Genomic DNA, 22,039 nt, shown 5'->3' with positions numbered 1-22,039 from the left:
GTACAACGTCTTCTCGAGAGCTGCCAGGCAGGCTTTAGGGCGGGGCGATCAACCAACGATCAACTCGTTGCGTTAGAGTCATATATTAAAGATGCTTTCCTCCACAAGCAGTACTGTATGACAGTATTCTTTGATCTTGAAAAGGCGTACGATACTGCTTGGCGGTACCCCATCCTTTTGGCCGTACCGCCAAAAAGATGCCGTACATTGGAATGTCGCTTCTTTGGAAGGTCGGTTTACATTATGAACACGCTTGCCAGTAACCTGTCTGAAAGAACGTTTCGCGTGCGAGTTGGAACTGCGCTCTCTAGGGTTCATGTACAGGAATACGACGTGCCGCAAGGTGGATTTTTGAGTGGCACTTTGTTTATTGTAAAAACGAATTCTCTTTGGGAGGCACTGCCACCATCGATTTCCTGTTTAATCTATGTAGACGACGTTTAACTCTCTCTCAAATCGTGTAACTTGTCTATCTGCCAGCGCCAAGTCCAGCTTGGTGTGAACAAGCTAGCTGGCTGGGCAGATAGCAACGGTTTTAAATTTAATCCAGGAAAATGCACTTGTGTTTTGTTTTCCAAGAGGCGTGGTATTCGGCCGGATCCAGACATTCAACTCCACGGTGTCTCTATTCCGGTCAAAAAGGAACACAAGTGTTTAGGCATAATCTTTGACGAAAAGCTCACATTAGTCCCTCACATAAAACAACTAAAGCATAAGTGCTTAAAACCACTGACTATCCTGAAGGTTCTCTCGCACATTTCTTTTGGTGCTGACAAACAACTTCTTTTACGTGTTTTTACCAGCCTAATAGGTTCACGATTGGACTACGGTAGCGCTGTCTATGGATCAGCCACTAAACATCCCTCAGAATGCTGGACCCAGTGCTCCATCTGGGGCTCCGCCTGGAGTGTGGCGCCTTCCAGACTAGTCCAGTTGAAAGCCTGTATGTCGAGAGCAACAAATGGAACCTACAACGTCAGCAAGCATACACAGATCTCCTTTATGCTTTTAAAATTTCATCCTTGCCTCACCATCCTTTTAAATCAGATTTTTATGATACGTCCATGACTGAACTCCTTTTAAATCGACCATCGTTCTCTGCGCCCTTCTCTTACAGAGTTAGAGAGGAAGCGTCAGAGCTTTCTGTCTCCGTTTTAGACACCATCCAAACTTCTGTAACAGATTTTATAGCACCATGACATCTCCGTCCTGTATTATGTGACACATCTTTCACACATGTAGATAAAAACTGAGCTCCCACATGTGCAATTCTGCAGCAATTCTTGTATTTGCAGCAGAAGTATGAGTGTTCTGAATTTTATACGGACGCCTCTAGAACTGCCACCTCTGTGTCTTGCGCGGCGCATGGGCCCGGCCTTAATGTCACTAGAACTCTGAATAGTCATACTAGTATCTTTACGGCAGAGTCTTCTGGTGTACTTCTTGTTGTTAATCATATACTTAAAGCCACATCCCACAATCCATTATCTATACAGATTCCCGTAGTGTTGTGCGAGCATTCTCGTCAACAAAGTCGTCGAAAAATCACGTTGTAAATATGATCGTCAAGGGTATTATATCTGTGTATGCGCAAATTTGAACTGGTCCTTTGCTGGGTCCCTGGCCACTGTGGTATAGCCGGGAACGAAGCCGCGGATAGAATGGTAGCTTCTGCAACACTCTCGAATGCAGTAGACATAACCACATTACCCTACACCGACGTAAAGCCACACATCAAACTACAACTTCGCAAAACATGGCAAACACATTAGAGTGAACAAACAGACAAGTTACACGTAATAAAACCACACTTGAGACCGTACACCTCCGATATACGCAATAGATACATAGAAGTCACCTTAGCTAGATTACGGAGCCACAGGCACGCAATTTACTCGCACCTGCTCACTGGATCTCCAAGACCTCTGTGCTGCGGGTGCGGAGAGGCCCTATCCGTGATCCACATCCTCATTCAATGCAAGGCACTTGACACAACACGACACATACATTTCCCTGAAGTATACAGACGACACATTCTACAGCACCCTTCATACTTTTTAGCCGACGAACCAATGTTTTCTCGTCAACGTGTTTTTAAGTTTTTAGCTGAGGTAAAATTTCTGCAGCTCGCGTGTAATCAACCTGGCCCTATACACCAGCCATCTCCATTGTCTTTTGTTTTGCGTCACTTTTCTTCTACTCATACGTTTTAGTATTTAGAGACTCATCAACCATTAAAACCTAACCATAATCATCATCATTCGACGGGCTCCAGAGATCCTCGGCTTGTCGAGACGTGAAAACATGAGTTACCGACACGGGGAGGGGGGAGGGGCGGGGGCTCGCTTGAAAGGCGCACTCACTGGAGGCTTCGCCGGACAGCCGAGGAGTATTGAAACAAAGCCCAGCGGAGGGCTCAATCGTAACAGCTTCTCCGCCGGGGGTCCGATATCCCGATGGATAAGGGTCTTCAAGCGTTATCCGTACGGGTGCTTTCGGAGAGAAGTGCTCGCCAGATGCTCGACTCCAGGCCTGGGCTGTACGACACCGTGTTGGAGCTTCACCGGGCCGGTCACTGGACGAGTAGTGGCTCACCAAGAACGTATCTGGCTTGTTCAGGCAAGCAACCGAACAACACAGGAAGACACAACCGCAGCACCGGCAAGTGCGAAGACAAATCCACACTGAAGCTCTACCACGCATTTAGTTGCGATAAAAAAATTCGCGAATGACCAACTACACTATTTAGGTATAACTAACTAAACTACACTGCACTAGTTACAATAACTAATAATAACTAACTACACTAGTTAGAATAACTAACTACACTACACTAGCCCAGCAGTACTTAAAGGGACACTGAAGTGATATGTAAACATTGCGGGATTACTAGCGCAAATTGTAGTCCGGAGTCCCCAGGCCATGTTTCGACCACTCTAGGCGCGTTTACGCGATTTTATTTAGTAGAAAAACTAATTCGAAAATGCTGTCCTCCTCTCTTTACGCTCGCCCATTTTCTGTGGCGTTTTCGTGTGACGTCAGGAGGGGATGAGCTGGCAATTGGCTGCGCCACGGCTGCGCTACTGCACGGCTCCCCGGCCGACAGAGTCAGTCGGCCCAGCGTTTCGTCCGCCGGCCGCCGGCGGGTCGTCGCAATCAAGGAGGTTAAAAAAAAATTGCTTGGTCGCAATTCGTTCGCTTAGTTGAAACGAAGCCAGGACACGTTTGTGAATGGAATAGTGTGCCTTTCTTTACTTGGTTTGATTGTACACTGTATCTAGCTCCAAGTCAAGGTCGCTTCACACAAGCGCTGCACATGCGACGCTTCGCTGACTGGTACGCCAGTAGGAAAATATAAGGCTTTTTGAAGGCGGGAGAAGAGTCAGCAAAGTCAATATAGGTACTAAGCAAATAAAATCAACTGATATTTTTACCGTACAGCGTAAAACTAGGGCGCGGGAAGCACTTTTTTGCGCAGGGCGAACAAGCACAGCGGTCAGCAGCACGACTACGAATCTGCGAACGCTTTTCCGTCTACGAAATGCAATTGCTAGACGTGAGCTACTGTGGAAACTCGGGCGACGCTTACTGCACGATCGCAGTACAACAAATAGTCACCTAAGCGGCTTGAAATGCCAAAACTAAATAAAAGTGTAAACCGGTTGTACAATATATACCCTATATTAGCAAGGCTTTCGAGTCCCGCTCCGTAGCCTAGCAGTCTGGGGCGCTAGGACTTCACTGCAAATGTTTTGCGAGTCACGAGTTCGAATCCCCGCGGGTACGTGCTTTTTTTTTTTTGTAAGTTAACTTTTTTGTTTTCCGCCGATGTTTTCTATATTGAGTGCACCTTTTTTGGGGCCGCAACGTTCATCGCTACACGAACTAGTTCACAAAACGCGCGCAGGCTGGCACTGGCGCGCTAGCGAGTTCTCGTTGGCGTGCTGTTGCCATAAGCACCGACTGCTTGCAGGCAGTGGGCACAGGCCAGAATGAACAGACCCTTGGCCTGGTGCGAGCACGCTTTTTACGATACAGGCATGAGGGAGGCAAGCTCCAAATATGGGGGAAAAACGCATGACATTTGGGCGTCTGCGGGTACGCGGAGGGCGTTCATGCACTGCGTAGGTCTCGGCTAGTGAATGCTACGACTACAAGCCATCCTGGGAGGCTTATCTTGTGCATTTTACAGCCGACAACATGGCAGAAGCGCGGTACGATGATTACTGAGATATTGAGAATGCCCATCCAACAAAGCCATTGGTTATGTTTTACAGAACCGAAACCGAAACCGAAACTTGTGTGATTGCTAACCTTGGGCATCGTCCAATCACGGCGCCCCTCCTCTCAACGTCACAGCCTTAGTTGGTGCGGCCGCCGCAAACCGCGCATGGTAGTTTTTCTTCTTTCGCGCTTTGTAAAATAATTACCGATTTGTCAACCGGATAAACGATGAAAAGTGTGCTAATTTGAGCCAGTCTACGCAGTGCAAGCAAAAACGGGAGCTTGACAAATTCACTTCAGTGTCCCTTTAAGACAAGCACACAAACTTGAAAGCTGACATTTCGCGTGATTGGAAATTTCCCCCACAAAAATAAACGTAATCGTAAAGGGCGAAGCCTGCTCCAGGAAAAACAATGAAATTGAGAAGGTCAGGCGTCTAGAGGCCGCTTCTCGTGCTGAGAACTGCAATTTGAGCTCTCGTCAGTGCCCTGAGCTGCGCCCGCTGTCTGAAAGCTTCTGCAACCGGTCGAGAGGACATTGACCTTCTTTCGAGACGTGTCTCAAGCGCGCGGAGAAAACTGCTCTACTTTCCACCGCTCGAGCAAGGCGTGCACTTTCTTTCTCGGCCGCTCCGAGGTACGCTGAGACCCGGCGCAAAGCGTGTGCGGGGCCCTGCCAGTCGGCAGGCCCGCATAGGAGCTCTTGCCACAGTTATTTGAGACACTGTCAGTAAGCGAACACCAAAGGGTGTTTTCGGTCTCGTTTCCGGCTGTCAAAGCCAATTTAGGTACGGGCGGCCCGGTTTCAGAAGACGGCTCAACCCCAGGCGATACCCGAATGGCTACGTGCTGAGCTGGCCGTTGCCTGACATCGAGTATCTGAGTTGGAGTTGGAACGCTAGCGACTCGCTCCGTTGCGGCGTCGTCGTTAAGCTTAGCTACACCGTGAAAACCGCTCAGTGTATCGACTTCCGGAGAAACAACTGACTTCCGAAGAAACAACCACCGTTTCAACAGAGTCGTGTTGCCCCCTTTCGCTTTCCCACGGCTTTCCCACGGAACGTCGGTAGCCTGCGAACTGAGCGAGTTCGGGTCGGTAGCCGCTTTCAAGGGCTCCCGTGAACCTGAGCCCCCCGAAAACGCCGCTGACACATCTCCATTCACAGAAGGTGCCTTACACACAGTGTACTAACGCTGCCCTCTGTAGTGAGCCTCTGGAAATTCCTCACCTTCGCCGTGGCCTCCGCGATTTGCTGCCGGCGGCGCGCCGCGCCACCGGTAGCCGATCGCGGAGGCCACGCCTTCGCTATCTGTCTGAGTCTTGCCATTCCTCTGAGAGGTGGCGACACTATCGCTACTGGAGCTCTTCGCAGCGAGTTCAGCTGATTCTTTGCTCGGCAGTTTCTCGAAATAATACCCCTTGTCACGTAACAGCTCATCCGACCTGTTCGACAATAGGTACCTGTATTCTGGAAGAAGTTGTGGAGATACTGCCGCCTGCGTGACAAGTTCACCAAACGGACCTCCGATGCTGACTTTAGCAATCGGCAGGAGCACGTTTCGTGCTTCTACGGCCTGCTTCACCCAAACACACTGTCCTGTCAGCTGATCCAGTTCAACGAACGAAGGGTGGATCATGTCTACCGTCGCCGCAGAGTCACGAAGAACTCCGCATGGTTTACCGTTGACCACGAGCTCACATACGTACGGCTTTAGAAACTGCCTGCTGTCCTCACTCTGACCTAGCACGTGAAAAACAAGCTTGCCCTTTTTGCAACTCGCAGCGAAATGTCCTGTCTCGCCGGAGTTGTAACGCGCAGAATGTCTGCGCGCTTCAAAAGCTTTCTTTTTGCGCTGCTCCTCAGAGGCTTCTGCTCTCTTTTCGTTCTTGCGGCCAGTTTCCCTATCCACGACAACGACTTCCCTTGCTCCACCGTCTTCCTGGGGAGCTCTGCCTTTAGGCCCAGACTTATCAGGCCTCGGCCTGAACTCTTTTGGCCGTTTTTTCCCCTGCGCACCTCGACGTGCGACGAAGTCGTCGGCTAGCTGAGCTGCCTGATCCACGGTATTTACCCCTGGCCTATCTTCCACCCAGTATCTCAGGTTCTCCGGTAGTCGGTGGTAAAACTGCTTAAGATCGAAGCACTCAACTACCTTGTCGGGCTCTCCGAAAGACTTTGCCTCTTTGAGCCACTCTTCCAGGTTAGACCTCAGCTTGTAGGCGAACTCCGAGTGCGACTCGCCCTTAGTTATCTCAGCTTCACGAAAATTCTGGCGAAACGCCTCTACTGACAGCCTGTACTTACGCAGGAGGCTCGACTTGACTTTCTCGTAGTCCACCGCCTCCTCTTTTGGCAAGCGGGCCATCACGTCACATGCCTCACCTGGCAAAAGCGTAGGCAGCTTTTGCGGCCATGAGTCTCGGCTAAACTGGGCCCTCTCGCACGTACGCTCGAAGTTGACCAAAAAAAAAAGACCGATGTCTTCTCCTACGTTGTAGGGTCGCATTAGGTCACCCATTCGTAACGTAGGTCGCTCAGTCGCCGCCGACTGCACGCTTGGCGCGCTGCTATCACTCTCACGCCTAGATCGAGATGCCTGTAAGTCTAGACGCTTCATCTCCAGCTCATGTTGTCGCTCACGTTCCCTCTCTTGCCCTTTTCCCTCGCGTTCCTGTTCTTATTTTTTCTCCTCGCGTTCCTGTTTCTGCCTCTCGAGTTCCTGTTCTCGTTCCTGCTTCTGCCTCTCGAGCTCCTGTTCTCGCTTTTTCTGCTCGTGTTCCTCACGCTGGCGCTCAGCCTCTGCTGCTTGACGTTTAGCGGTCTCCCTGCCAAGAGCACCGCATACCAAGCACCGCTGCATTATTTCCTGCTGTGCGATGCGCGTTAAGGGGCCCAGTGCTTGGTATGTGGCAATAGACTGCGGAGTCTTCATAAGAGTATCTCAAAAATACTGTAGGGTTGCGTAGGCGTTTTGAATACTGATCGAGGAGCTCCGAGCGCTAAACCTCGCCTTTAAGCTAGAAAGGACGAGTTAAACACGATCTTCTGAGCGACGTTTTGAAGCAAGTTGTTCTCTCTCTCCTCATTTGTTGAAAACTTGTGGGGGGATAGAGCTTGAAATTATTCAGATGTGTCAGAACCTGGCCCAAATTACTGAATTACTAGAAATACGCTTTTAACGAACTAAAGCCTCCAAGCGGGCGATATTTACTACGGGCACTGCTGCCTCTCACTAGCGGAGTGTAGCAGGCGACAGCGGCGCGAATCCGTAAGCCAACGTCAGAGGCAGGGGCGCCACTCGAACATTTCACCGCCACTAGGTCATGATAGAAAAGGCTCTTTATTAGAGGAGAAAGGCATTTGCCGGAATTTCAACACCGAAATGCTAAAGGAAAAACAAGCGCTACAAACGAGGACAGAAAAAAACCTTTTTAGCGCTCGTTTTTCCTTAAGAAATGAACCAATTAGCCCATCAGCATATTTTACCGACATGCTAACCGGCGTACAGGTCAACTTGAAAAGGTCACCACGAAAACGAAACTTAAAGTGCGCGTACAACACCCGCGTGAAATCTACTCGCCTTGCTTCGAAGATGTCCTCGCCCTATGCCGGGGGGTGAGTAAGGATCACCCTCATAGGATGTACAACACCAGCGCTTGTGTTGTACATCCCTCCGTCATTCGTGCCGTTGTTTTGCGCGCTGTGTGTGTTTCTTTCAAAAAGTAAGGATATGTCAGAGTCGAACCACGTGCCCCTCATACTGAAAGGTATTAACCACTTCCCGTTTACAAAGCTCGCCCTTCGGGACCAAAAACAGTCTCGGATATGACTACTTGCCAGCGTCGCGAATATCTCGAGTCCATCCGCATTCAGCTGGATTCGTCCGCCAGGCGCTTAGGCGACGGAGACCTTTGCCTGCGTATAGGGACCGGGCAGCTGGACGGGTGGTGCCACCACGCGGCACTCCCTTCGTTATTGGAGTGAGCCGGCGTATTGTACTACGCAGCCTCCCGTTGTTTTTGCCGTGTGCTTCTGTGTTTTGAATGTATTGGTGGTGTTGTGAGCGGATATGTGTGGTGAAACGAAGTCTAGAGAGATGTTTTGCGTTCTTACATGAAATAATGGCTGCGTAAACTTGTCGGACGCTTCTAAATTCGGGTATGGGCTACAATGACATGAGCGCTTATTGTAGCGATCTACGCTTGGCTCTACCCGTTCTGAGTACGAATAAAACTACTACTCATTTCTCCTTAAATGCACTAACGGCTACGTAAACTATTTTGACGCTTCTAAGTTTGGGAACGGGCTACATTGACACGAGCGCTTTTTGCAGTGCTCTGCACCTGGCTCCGCGCGATCTGAGTAGGAATAAAACTTCTAATATTAGTATTCATTCCTACCACTTTAAGTTATCTTCACTGGTTTCCATGACAGCGGTTTCCACGCCAGCCTTAACGCTGGGATATCTCGATATGCATGTTTTGAACAGAAAGTCACTTACGTACGAGATCGATTAACGTGTGGCTGTGAGAACGTCGTGGCAGTTTAAAGGGACCCTGCAACACTCTTCGTGCAGTGCAAGTAAACCAGCGCGACGTTTAGATTAGACTTTCAGGAACACCCGAGCCAAATATTACACGTGCACGTGAAGCGGTAAGCGCGCAAATCGCCGTAAAAGACGCGGAAAAACCAACCGCTCCTTCTTCAATTCTCCTCTTTATGCACCTCTGGCATGGCCTCTGCGACGTCAATCGGGCCATGGCAGTCCTGGCTGTCCTATTGGCTGTCGCTCGTCAACTTCGCGGTTAAATTCTGCCATTTCCTGTGACGATCAGCCGTCGTCGGCGCTGTGTATGAACCTCTTCTATGTCTGAACCTGTCCGCGTGCTTTTGGTGTTTCTTTTGTTTTGAGTGCGCGCGGAGTTTGAGTGACTAACTAAGTATTCCACTTTCAATGAGCCCACTCGACAACAAACGTTTATTGCTCCAAAAACACCCTACCAGCCGGAGCGCTTGCTTGCGAGCAGGTTTTGTGGCACCAGACCGGAAAGAGACCCGTCCACGTTGCGGGGAAAGGGGCGAAACCCCCCGGCCTGTGACATATCGAAGGCCCCCGAACAGAACGCCGCGCGCCGCCCCCCTCTCCGGGAGAGAGCGCGCAGCTTTCGTCGCGTTGTCCGCGGTTGAGCTGAGAGGGAAAATTTACGCGCGATTTTTCATCGCGCATAGTTTCGGTGACAGTGAACGGATTTTAATAATTCTTGCCGGAGGAGGTTGCTGGGACAATAGACTTTACCCCAAAATACATTCCGAGTAGTCGATGGTAGGTGTTGCAGGGTCCCTTTAAACTTTCTATAACGGTGAGCTTTGTGCATTCGGTTTTGGTGAGTGACGTACTGTGACAGCATGTGAGCCTCAGACCCGAAGCGGAACTCTAGCGTTTGTAGTGGTCATTTTATCAAGAGCCAGAGTTATTCAACCGCCCAACAGCCCAAGCAACAAACCATCCCTCCTCCGCTTCCCATTTTACCACCTGCGTTGAATAAAGGTTGGTACCGATAGTTAACATCAGCCTGTTTTTTTAATGCTCAAGTATTCTTTCCCGAGCACCTAAAAAAACCGTGAAATGTCTTGTGAGGAAACCAGAAACGCACGGCTAGTTGTCTCTAAGAGGGCTGCATCAGCCGGAGTTCTCTAGCCCAGACGCATTTCCGAACACAGTGAAAGCAGTTAAGATTTGGAGAGGCGTGCGTGTAGGTTCAAAATTAAACAGCAAAATCGTCCATCCCTCCGTTTAACGAAGGCGAAGCCTTCTGCGTGTAAAATAGAATGAGAAATGGTTAAAGTCAAAGCCGCTGCGATCAACTAGTCAAAGTAAATCCAGAAAGCAACCAAGAAAACCCACACGCGAGAACGTTGTGATAAACCATCATCCTCGTTAAACGGAGGAGTGCGTCATTTTGCAAGATTAGGTGGCAGGTTTTAAAACGACCGCAGCATTCAGTTGTGAAACTGAGGACAGGTTTTTATGGCACCCTCCTGTCTCTCGTCCTTCAGTCCCGCAGGAATTGTTTTTTTCAAAACCATTAACCAAGTATTTAGCAACCATTGCAATCCTTGTAAAGCAGTGCTTTTCCACGAGAAGCAACGTTCTACTGTCATGCGGCATTTATTCTGCAAGCGATTCCCGATGTCTGTAGTAAGTGCACTTCTGTGAAATCAAACACTTTTCTACCGTAGTTAATGAGGTTGCGGAAGCGTCATCAATCGCGATTTCTGGAGGTAAATCCTAGAATGCACCACCCAAATTTGTCTTTCGCTTCTGCACGACGCCGTTTCGTCAGCAACTGACAAAGGCCCGCGCCGCAGCATTCCTGGCCCCGGCTGCTCACCGGCTTTGTAGCAGCATTATAGCTGCGATATATTCCTCTATACGCCAAACTGCACGTAAGCATGAAACATTTGCACGAAGGAACGGACTTGCACTTCCATCTTGACTTCCAGCTTGGCGCATTCAGCGTCGCCTGCTATTTGTATTTACTGCGCTGGAGTTTTGGCGACATGCAGCGCCCCTAGTGGCCGACGCCTCTGGGCAGTACAAAAGCAGATGACCCTCAGTGCCCTCCATGTATTTTAAATTACAAGCCAGAGCAAAAGTTGGTTGTACTTAATTTAATCACATTGTGGTGCTTTTAATCGACTGCATACCGAATAAAATGCACTTGAAGTAGTTGCAGAGGCTAAACAAAACATTATCCCCTACAACGAGCCGATTTATCGGCGTTTTTCTGAGCGAGCTGTCGTGATCGTCGCGGCGTGGGGCAGTATCGCTAGGTCGGGTGGTCTAACTTCTTGACGATAATGATCGTTCGTTCTTCTTTCGTGAGGACGACAAAGGAAAGGTCACAGGTAGCATAAAAAGAACGTTGCTGAGCCTGAGGTAACTGTAAATGGTTGCTTCAGCAGGGGCATGCCAGCGGACGCGAGGAGCGCAGCCGATTCAGCGGACGCTGCTGGCCTGGCAACGCCTTGAAAACGAGTGGAGCATTTGCTTTGTATATTCGCAAACTAAATCATTCTTGCTTAACCTTTTACGCCACACTGTTTACGAACGGTGGGGTACACGTTTACTAGCTAGTAGGTGAGGCAATACCGTCAAAAAAAAAATTTGAGCGCAATTAAAGGACGCGAATTAGGCACCGATTCGTAAGTCCGTTGCCTGCTTAGATGTGTAGCATAACACAGTCGCATACACAGTGCACGGCCCAAATATTTACATTAGATCGTCACTGGCTGTGTTGGTTATCTTCTATTGCAGGGGTCGTCGCTAATATGAACACCGACACGCCAGTTTTTTCCTCAAAAGGGATTGGTCGGCGAAACAATAACAGATCAGGATTCATCACTTCCAGTTGCATTGATCCCCATCTTCACACTTCGCCAGATTATTGTGGAATATTATTGGCAATTCGCTGATTTTTTTCTTTTTCCTTCAAAGCCACCCCCCCCCCTTCTCCCACCCGATTTACGATACAGCCCTCGGCCATGTCGACTTCATGTAACTCGGCACTACATCTCGAAGCGTTGCCGATTCCTACTTTAGTCTATTAAGAGCGAACTTGGAATGTATGATGCAAGACTGTAATTGAATACGGCGAGGAATCAAGAAAACGCGACGGCCACTCAGTTCGCCTGACGGCTTTGTTTTACGGCCCCTACTTTCAGAATCACAAACATATCCGACTCTTCTGACGCTCACTGCATTTTGTGACTGAGCCACGGAAAAAACGGCAAGCTAGCGCTGCAATATGTATTCGTAAGGATGACGCGAAACAGCAGTTTATTGGAACTGCACGCATAAGTGCACAGGTGCGCAAAAGTACGGCTCACCGGAGCGGACGAGCCTGTGGTCCACGAGACTCGTTGGCTTTTACGCGCCATCATCGCCGATTGCGTTACTCTTCTTGTTTGATCGGCTGTTGTTGAAAAGTCCGTGTCACTAAGCGTATTAGTATAAACAAGAAGCTTTCACTTCAAATTTCAGTTCATACGACTATCGATCGGTGAATCTGCGAGTGGTAGAGCGCCTTTACCGTCCCAGCACTTTCGTCGACGCTGTAAACGTATTTAGCGCTGCAAAGCTTTTTTTCCTAATGGCAAGTGGATCGCCGGTCGAGGTCGGACGCGTCGGGGATTAGCTGGAAACCGTGCAGCAAAACAATCGGCAGTATCGAGCTCATTTTGCTTCTGTTAACACGGGATCCTATGGGACACCCGCTGCTTTGTACAACCCGCAAGTACCGCCCGGAAGCCGGTTTCGCAGCGCCCCCTGGGCAGCGCAGGAGGCCTATTGGCGTACATCACACACATGTCGTGCGTCGTAAAGGTCATTTCCACGCTCAAGAAGTCCTTGTGGTTATCTAGGCTTCCCAAACCACACTGCAGCAGAATGGCTGAAAGCCATGGACAACAATGCTGCGCTGACCGCAACCGGAATTTCACTGATGAGCCGTACACCATGGGTGGCGCTGTTAGCTAAAGCGGCGGTCGTTCCATACAACGGCCGCCCGGTCCCTATAAGGGAGCTGATTCGGGAAGAGTTTGACGCCCGCGCCTCCGCGTGTGCTTCTGTGACTGGTCACCACTCAGCGGCACCGAATCTCCGAGAGCTAATTAATAAGGAGCTTGCAAGTGTGCCTGATCTTGCCGCTGCCTATGCCCGCCATCCTATTCTGAAGTCGCTGGAAGGCCACCTCGTCCTATGGCACCGGCTACCACCGAGCCTCTCCCCGGATATGTGGCAACGATCAACCCTGCCACTCGCCCGCAGCCTTACTATCGCACGTGGGGATCGCCCAACAACGTAACCCCCCTAACAGACCAGTGTGTTTCTACTGCTGATTTTGCGGCCACATTTCTCGGTTCTGTTGAAGGTGTCTACGTGATGAACGGCGTGGCTAATACACGAACGAGCGCGACGTAACGAGCTTTCGCTATGGCTACCCGAAGCGGGGCTACCACTCTCCGACCCGCCAAATCCCTTCTCCTGCTGGTTCCCCTGAGTTACATGCAACGCAATTCACGCGAGCAACGACGCCGCTCTGCATGGCCTTTCCACCTAGCTGTATCGCCGCTTCGCCCCGTGGTGCACGACAAGGATCATCCCTCGAAAAACTGAGCCATGCAGTTTTTGGAGAGGAAATTGCATCCGGCGCAAAGATGATAGCTCCTCCAGAGCATCCTTCGAATATGTGTGTATTCGTCGAAGGCATCCGCATCGAAGCATTGGTGGACACTGGTGCAAACACCTCAGTTATTCGTGGTAATCTGTGAAATCAGTTACGAACGGTGAAAATACCGTTTAGAGGTCTTTCATTGCGTGGTGCAAATGCAACACATGTTCGACCCTTCTGCATATTGTACAGTACGACGTCATTCTTGGTTGGAATTTTCGCTCATCGACATCCGCTGTTATTTGTTGCCGCGCTCCTGCCATAAGCATCGCAGATACCAATCATTCAACTGTCCCCCACACCGGGCTGACTTCACATCGTAACCTCCCGTCAAGAGCACATCCCTTTAGTTTCGGCGAGCACTATACTTGACGGTGATATTCTAGTCATCCCCTGCAGCCGCCTCCTTCCTCGTGGACTTGTGGTTGCCGCGTGTATGGTCCGATATCCCGGATGGCAAGCTCTTAAACCCGCGCAAAACACTACTACAGAAGACGTTCTGCTTCCGCAAGGTTCCACAATTGCATCTGTGTCTGATATCTAGGTGACCATTGGGCCTTTACGTACCAGCCCCGTACATGCCTGGCTTCGGCGACTATTTCCTCAAAGTCTTCTCTTGAAGTCACCGTCAGCCAGGACCTTACAGAATCACACAACTCATCAGTCCTGGTGCTTTTAAATAAGCACCGTGCATCGTTCGACTCCTACTCAACCGTTCTTCCCCACACAATCACGGCCACGCATCGCCTCGAAACCGAATGCAAACAACCGAAACCAATCTTTTTGAGCCTTCGACAGAATAGGATAACCTGTGCGAATATTATTACAGTACAACGAAAGGGACTTGTGTGAATTCACGATTCATGTGTGTATATTTATGCGCGTGTGTATATATATATTAGTGCATATGTGTGTGTATGTGTGTATATATATGCATATGTGTACATGCGATGTGTATGGATAACTAAATGTACTTCGGCTTTAGTATTTTGCTGTTAGAACTTAGAAATGTGCAACAGAGTTCGGATGTACAATGTTACCACTCGTTTGAATTCTGTAGTTCTGTTAAAGCTTACGTTTTGTAACAGAATTCGGTGTACAATGTCTGAATTTTGAAGTTGTCTTTTAATACACTGCGTGGGGCATAAGGGGTCCTCAAGCTGCATCTTGCAGCTTTTGCGTTTGTGTCCTCTCTCATGATGTACTTTTTATGAGAGAAATAACGATCTATCTATATAATGATCTGCTATTGTTCACCGGCGCCCGTATCGGTTATCCTCATCGGAAAGGCAAGTAATCGAGGAAAATGTGGCTGACATGCTGAAACGTTATGTTATTCGGCCCTCATGTAGTCCGTGGTTGTCCGCGGTTGTGCTGGTAGAGAAGAAAGACGGCACCGTACGCTTTTGTGTTGACTATCGTGCCCTCAATAAGATTACCAGAAAGGATGTATATCCCATGCCACGGATCGACGACGCCGTGAACTGCCTGCAAAAAGCCGAATACTTTTGGACCCTCGACTTGCGTTCTGGATATTGGCGAAACCCCATGCATGAGTCCGACAAAGAAAATACAGCTTTTGCTACTCCCGATGGCCTATTTGAATTTAAAGTCACACCGTTCGGGTTGTGCAATGTTCCGGCAACATTTGAACGCATGATGAATTCGGTACTCAGAGGGCTGAAGTGGAAGACCTGTTTCTGCTATGTGGATGACGTCATTGTCTTCTCGTCGACGTTTACATAATATCTCAAGCGTCTGGACGAGATAATCGCATGCATTTCTAATGCCGGATTTATCTTAAAGGTGTACTGACACGAAACTTCCCCCTTTCGGTTTTTATGCTGTAAAGAATACCTAGTGGTCCAGTAATTACAAAAATCGAACCAAAAGGGGTCAGCAGCCAGCGTAGAATTAATTATAAAGCATTTATTCCAATCAGTTTCAAATTCGCTCGTCGCGCTAAACGGCCGTTAAAATGCAGGACGGCGACGTCTTCCCCGTCGTCTGTTTTTTAAAGGGACACTGAAGTGAATTTGTCAAGCTCCCGGTTTTGCTTTCACTGCGTAGACTGGCTCAAATTACCACAATTTTCATCGTTTATCCGGTTGATAAGTCGGTAATTATTTTATAGGGAAAGAAGAAAAAGCTATTTTATAAAGCGGGAAAGAAGAAAAACTACCATGCGCTGTCTGTGGCGGCCGCACCAACTAAAGACTGTGACGACGGGAGGGGATGCGTCTTGATTCGACGATGTCCAAGGTTAGCATTCAAACAAGTTTCGGTTTTGGTTCTGTAAAACAACATGTTTGACACTCGACGGCATCATTGGATAGGCACTCTCGATATCTCAGTAATCATCGTACCGCGCTTCTGCCATGTTGTCGGCTGTAAAATGCCTAAGATAAGCCTCCCAGGCCGGCTTGGAATCCTAGCAATCACTAGCCGAGGCCTCCGCAGTGGATGAACGCCGTCCGCGTCACCGCCGCCGCTCAAATGGCATGCGCTTTTCCCGGATATTCGGAGCGTGCCTCACTCATGCCTGTATCTTAAAAAGCGTGTTCGCACCAGGCCGAGGGTCGGCTGATTCTGCCTTGTGCCTACTACCCGTGAGTAGTCGGTGGTTGTGGCAACAGCACGCCAACGAGAACTCGCTAGCACGTCAGTCTGCGCGCGTTCTGCTAACTCGCTCGTGGAGCAGTGAACGTTACGACCCAAAAATGGTGAACTCAGTTTAGAGAACATCGACCGCAAACGAAAATAATGAACTTACAAAAAAAAGCATCTACCCTCGGGGATTCGAATTTGCGACTTGCAAAACGAATTTCCGGAGCTCCAAACCACTCGACCACGAGGCAAGCGCTGCCGAGGGCGGATATATTAGGTATATAGTGTACAACCAGTTGACACTTTATTTTGGTTTAGCATTTTAAGTACCTTAGGTGACTATTTGTTGTATAGTGCTCTTGCAGTAAGCGTCCCCCAAACTTCCACTATATCTCACGTCTATCAATTGCATTTCTTAGACGAAAAAGCGTTTGCAGATGTGTGGTAGTGCTGCTCACCGCTGTGCTTGTTCACCCAGCGCAAGAAAGTGTTTCCTGCTCCCTATTTTTGCGCTGTACGGTAAAAAGTTCCGTTTATTTTATTTCATTAGCACCTATATTGACTTCGCTGACTCTTTTCCCGCCTTCAAGTAGCCTTAGGTTTTCTTACTAGCGTACGAGTAAGCGAAGCGTCGCATGTGCGCTTGTGCAGCGCTTGTGTGGAGCGACCCGGACTCGGAGCTTGATACAGTGTACAAACTAACAATGTAAAGAAAGGCACCTTCTTCCATTTCCAAACGTGTTGTGGCTTAGTTTCAACTGAGCGAGCGAATTGCGACGACCTGTCGGCGGCGGGCGGACTAAACGCTGGGCCGACTGACTCTGTCGGAAGGTTGGCGAGCCGTGCAGTAGCGCAGCCAATTGCAAGCTCATCTCCTCGTGACGTCACACGAAAACGCCACAGAAAATGGGCGAGGGTGCATAGTGGAGGACAGGATTTTCAAATTGATTTTTCTGCAAAATAAATTCGCGCAAACGCTCTGAGAGTGGTCGAAACATGGCTCATGGACTCCGGACTACAATTTGCGCTAGTAATCCCGCAATGTTTACAAATCACTTCAGAGGCCCTTTATTATCACTGCGGCTCGAACGGGCGCAGGCCATGATAGCAACAGCTTGTCGCCACTCTTCTAATCAATCTTATCGCGAAAAAGAAGTTCCACATGCGAGAACGTTGATGTTAGTGTGGTGAAAAATTGTGTTAGGGGTTGTTATCAACCTTCAATTTAAAAGCGGCGTTCAGATGTTTGCCGCGATGGTAAGCCTATGCTGACCGGCAGTGGAGGTTCGGCGCTCCGACCCAGCACTGCCGGCACCGCGGTGTGGCGAGCAGCCGAAAGATGGCGCCACCTGCGTGGTAGTATCAAAACAGGCCACGGCAGATATCTTGGGCACCGATCGCTCAAACGGCAATTATCGCCAAAATAATGCTCCACATGCGAAAAAGGGGATGATAGCGTGGTGAAAAGTAGTGTAAGGGATGGTCATTCGCAGTGTTACAGATATCGGCGATCAGATATTGGCCACGATACTAAGCCTAAAGTTCCCAACACCCAAGCTGACCCGAGCAACGCCGAGCCCGCTGGCTTGGGAGACAGTTCTTGCGGCCGCCGCCACGCGCGACGTTTCGCGCTGCATGTAGTCGCGTGGAAAATAATGCATCTTTGCGTTGTCGTCGATTTGCTCGGACAGGCTTCCACTGAGCAGTACTTCGCATTGCGCGAGCTTGCCATAGCACAACTTCGGCGAGCTCAGCGCCGCGCACCGCAGCATTGCCACCGCGCAGTGCGCGGTGTCGGCACCGCGCAGTTTTCGGCACCAGTGCAACGGAACACCACGCGCCAGCCACGAACTGAAGAGCAAAGACGTCGAACACGCAAAGTGCGCAAAGTTTACAAGCATTGCTCACAGAGGTGCACCCACGACTCCTGCCCAAACGAATGCCACCGACAACAGCAGCGCAGCGGAGGCTATCGTTTCTGGTTCCGAAAAGGATTATATGACGTCACTCTGAATCGGCCAGACACGCTGGCCAATGTGTCGTCACGCCGAAAGCGATTTCGCTAGTTCTGCCAATTTGTGGAAGCTCGCGGCCGGGACAATCAAAATCAATTTTCGATGTGATTCCGGCCTCGGATCGCTGCAAAAAGTTATGTGAGGCATCTGTACAAATTACTGAAGCCAATTCCATCATTTTTAGGCGTCAAAATGTGGTGTCAGTACTCCTTCAAATAAAAGAATGCCGCTTTGCTACCAAACCCATCAAGGTGCTCCACCATGTTGTTAGTAAAGATGGTATAAGACCCGATCCTGATAAGGTCGCTGCCATTGTCAGCTCTTCTAGCCCACTTCAACAAAAAGACCTCCGTAGTTTGCTCAGTCTGGCTTCGTATTTCCGCCGCTTTGTCCGAAACTTCGCGACCATTGCGTCCCCACTGAACCATCTCGTACAGTCCGGCACCAGGTACATTTGGTCTGATGATTGCCAACGCGGTTTTGTGGATCTGAAAGAGCCCCCCCCCCCCCCCTAACGTCTGTTCCAGTGCTCTGACACTTCGACGTAACAAAACCCTCTATACTACACACGGATGCTAGTAGCCATGGCATTGCCGGTGCTCTACTCCGAAGCGATGATCAACTTCGGGAGAGGGTCGTCGTTTACGCAAGCTGTTCCTTGACCCCTGCAGAGAAGAATTACACAATTACTGAACAGGCGTGCCTTTCCATCGTTTGGGCTGTCCAGAAATTTTGCCCTTACCTTCATGGCAGTCATTTTACAGTGGTGACAGACCACCATGTGCTCTGCTGGTTGCCCACCGTGAAAAACCTGTCTGGGCGCCTTGGCCGCTCAGTTTTTTTCCTCCAGAAGTACGATTATTCCATAAGTCAGGCAAGAAGTACGAGGACGCCGACACTCTCTCTCGTTGTCCATATTCCTCTACATCTTCTGATGAGGGGTTGGACTCCGATAACACACTTTGCTTGGCACCCATTATCTCGTCGAGCATTGGTGTAGAAGTCGATTTAGCCCAGGCGCATACTGCGGTCCTATCATTGACTATCCAACGGCCGTTCGTCACCTCTAAACAGCCGTGCGTATCGTCAACTCCGCAAATTCAAACTATTCCATGGCGCCCTTTACCGGCAATTTTACCATGCAAACGGCAGAAAATGGGTACCCGTTTTGCCTCGTACACTCCGGCGCTCTATCCTCGAAGCATAACACAATTCGGCTCCTGGTAGGCACCTTGGCCTCGCCAAAACTTACGAGCGATTACGTATTCGCTACTTTTGCCCTGGCCTCTCCACGTCTGTTGCCAAATACGTTCTCTCGTGCGCCTCTTCCCAGCATCGCAAGCGCCCGGCTACTCCTCCCGCCTGACTGCTTTAAGCCCTCCCTTGTCTGTAAGCGCCTTTCGGGACCGTCGGTATCGATTTGTTCGGACCATTACTTGTGCAGGTCAAGTGTTCACTGCAGAAGTATTTCGAAACCAATTATTCATAGTACAATTACCTGAAAACGCACCACCACAGTTCCTAAACTGGCAGTGCATACTTGTAGAATGCAATCATGTCATCCCATACAGGAGCTTTCATGTGCTGCTTTGTTGTGATAACACACATTCAGGAAGGGGCTCCACTCAGTGTTGCGGAGTTACCACTCCGGAACTGGAATGAGTCCGGATTCATTCCACCTTTTCGCGATGCCGGAATGGAATTGTAATAGAATGACGACAACGCTTGGAGAAATGGAATGTGACTGGCATTAAGCGCATTTTTACCGGAATGAAATGGTAATTGAATGGTGATTTTTAGACGACCGTGTCAAGACGTCTGGCACTTTTCGGCTACCTCATTAGTCTAAGGTTGCATTTTAGAAGCTAGTTTATACCCCAAATTCTGAACAGTGTTTTCAGGGTTATCCACAACCCCCTCGCTACATCCTTTTGTCCATCGTTGCTATTACTTTGTACTGCACGAAAAGTGTTTTATTGCTCAGAGTAGCTCCCATGCATGGTGTTAACTGAGTGCGAGAAGGAACAGGGTTCTCCCAAGACGTGTTGAAGCTAGACCACAAAAAAGTTGCTGGAAGTTGATGGTTTCTGGAGCACCAGTTCTTTCATATTGTTGGTTTATTCATGTGGTAGTCTTCGGCTATTTATTACAACACTCTCAGATCCTTGATCCCTGATCTGAAGTACTTAGTGCATGAAACTGATTCGTTGTGTCAGATTCACTGAATTATGATTTTATACACATTTCCTGCCTGCCCACAATGTTTATTTTTATTACTCCGCTTCGGTCACTCAAAAGAAAACGTGAAGTCACTGGACCTACACAATAAGACAGTGAGGAAATATTTGGATACCTTGGGAGAAAAGCTCCACGTGGGGTTTCAAAACGGTTTACATGGGCTTCACAGGTTGCAGAACCGATTGCTGATGCAACACGGCGATCTTAGTCGCGGGGGAAAAGTGCGTCAATGCCGTGCACCACTTGCTGCATGCCCACAGCGTGGAAAAAATGAGCACGACGTTTTGTCCCTTCGGCGGGAGTCGTCACGTCTGGCCGGTGGCGCCGTCAGGTAGTCTCTTCGTGCGTTGGCAGGCTTTTTGAGACTTAGCTTTGTCTGTACATCATTCTGTGGCGCCGGCGGCGGTAGACGGACGTCTCAGTGGCCATCAGAAGGGGAAAAGCATCGAGAAAAAAGAGGTGGGGAAGGAGGATAGTGTTAAGGGTTTGCCGACAAATGGCTTTCCGTAACCTTCTTCGTCCCAAAAACCTCATCGCAACGCTCTGCACGCAGCCGCAGCAGCGGTGTTTCTCACCGCGAGCTGATACTACGAAGTGTCTGCACATGAAACATCAAACAACGAGTCTGCTTTGTGTTCTCCTCAGACACTCCATACCCGGCGCGCAATGAAGACAGTGGTAACTTGTAAGCCGACCTGGTAGACATCTAATGGAAATAGGGGATCAACCTGTCCATCGTATGTCTGTCTGTTGCATTGGGGCCCCAGGACTTTAGCAGCGGCGTATTGTGGGCCTCACCTGTGCAATGCAGCGCAGCCTGCCAAGGTGCCCACCATGGGTGCCAGTGAGCCAAGCCGTAAACGGCAGCGGCGGCCCTCGCCACGCGTGTGCGTTCGCTCTTAGAAGACGAAGTAGCCCCTCAGAACTGGATTTAATTCCGGGTATTCCATGCTACAACAAGCAAGCCCCGTTTTGACACCCCTAGCCCTGGGGCAGAGAAGGTGGGCACCTGCCGGTCGCACGCGGCAAGCCACCAAGCCCGACTGCGCACGGCAGATAATCTGCAGCTGTTGGTCCAGTGGCGTAAGCCACCGAAGCGCTGCGGGTGATGGGCCCCGGATAGAACCGGAACCGACCACCAGATTGACCGAGCAACCAATAACAACTCAAACCACTTGCGCAAGCAGGGAGCGCGAAGCCAGAGGCTGCCTGCAAATCCGACTCCCAGTGCGTTCGCCGACCTCACGCAAGTGAGAAAACTGCGGCCGCTCAGCCGAAGCGAGCGAGCTGCGTGCGTGCACGGTACCCGAGGGAGTCGGCACCCGGCCAGTCCCTCACGGGTCACACTGGCGCGCGCGCTCACTGCGACCGAGCCCTCGGGCGGGCCACTGCGTCACGCCCAACGTGAACCACGGACCGGCGCGCATTAGTTCCCCACACAGGGAAAGGGCGCGAGGGGCAATCGGCCCCTCCGGGAGAGGCGATCGCGAGCCAGCGGGCTCGCGTAGTCGGGAGCAGTCCCAATTAATATCCCCACACTAAATTGCTCAAATTTTAACGACGCCGATGCTCTCCGCTTGCCTCCAGCCCACTATGTAGAGTAAAATCAAAACCACGGCAGCAAAGAGAAAATTGCGGGTTAGGGCCCTGCGCACCCGGCAACCGCCATAAGCATCAGAAGCGAGCTTCGGATGTGTTTCTCAGCATTCTGCCACCACGCT

Source organism: Haemaphysalis longicornis, unplaced genomic scaffold, assembly GCF_048455015.1.
Source record: "Haemaphysalis longicornis isolate Haplotype H1 unplaced genomic scaffold, Haemaphysalis longicornis Haplotype H1 scaffold_4, whole genome shotgun sequence".
In the NCBI taxonomy this organism is placed as follows: domain Eukaryota; kingdom Metazoa; phylum Arthropoda; class Arachnida; order Ixodida; family Ixodidae; genus Haemaphysalis; species Haemaphysalis longicornis.
Note: the sequence above shows the minus strand (reverse complement) of the source record.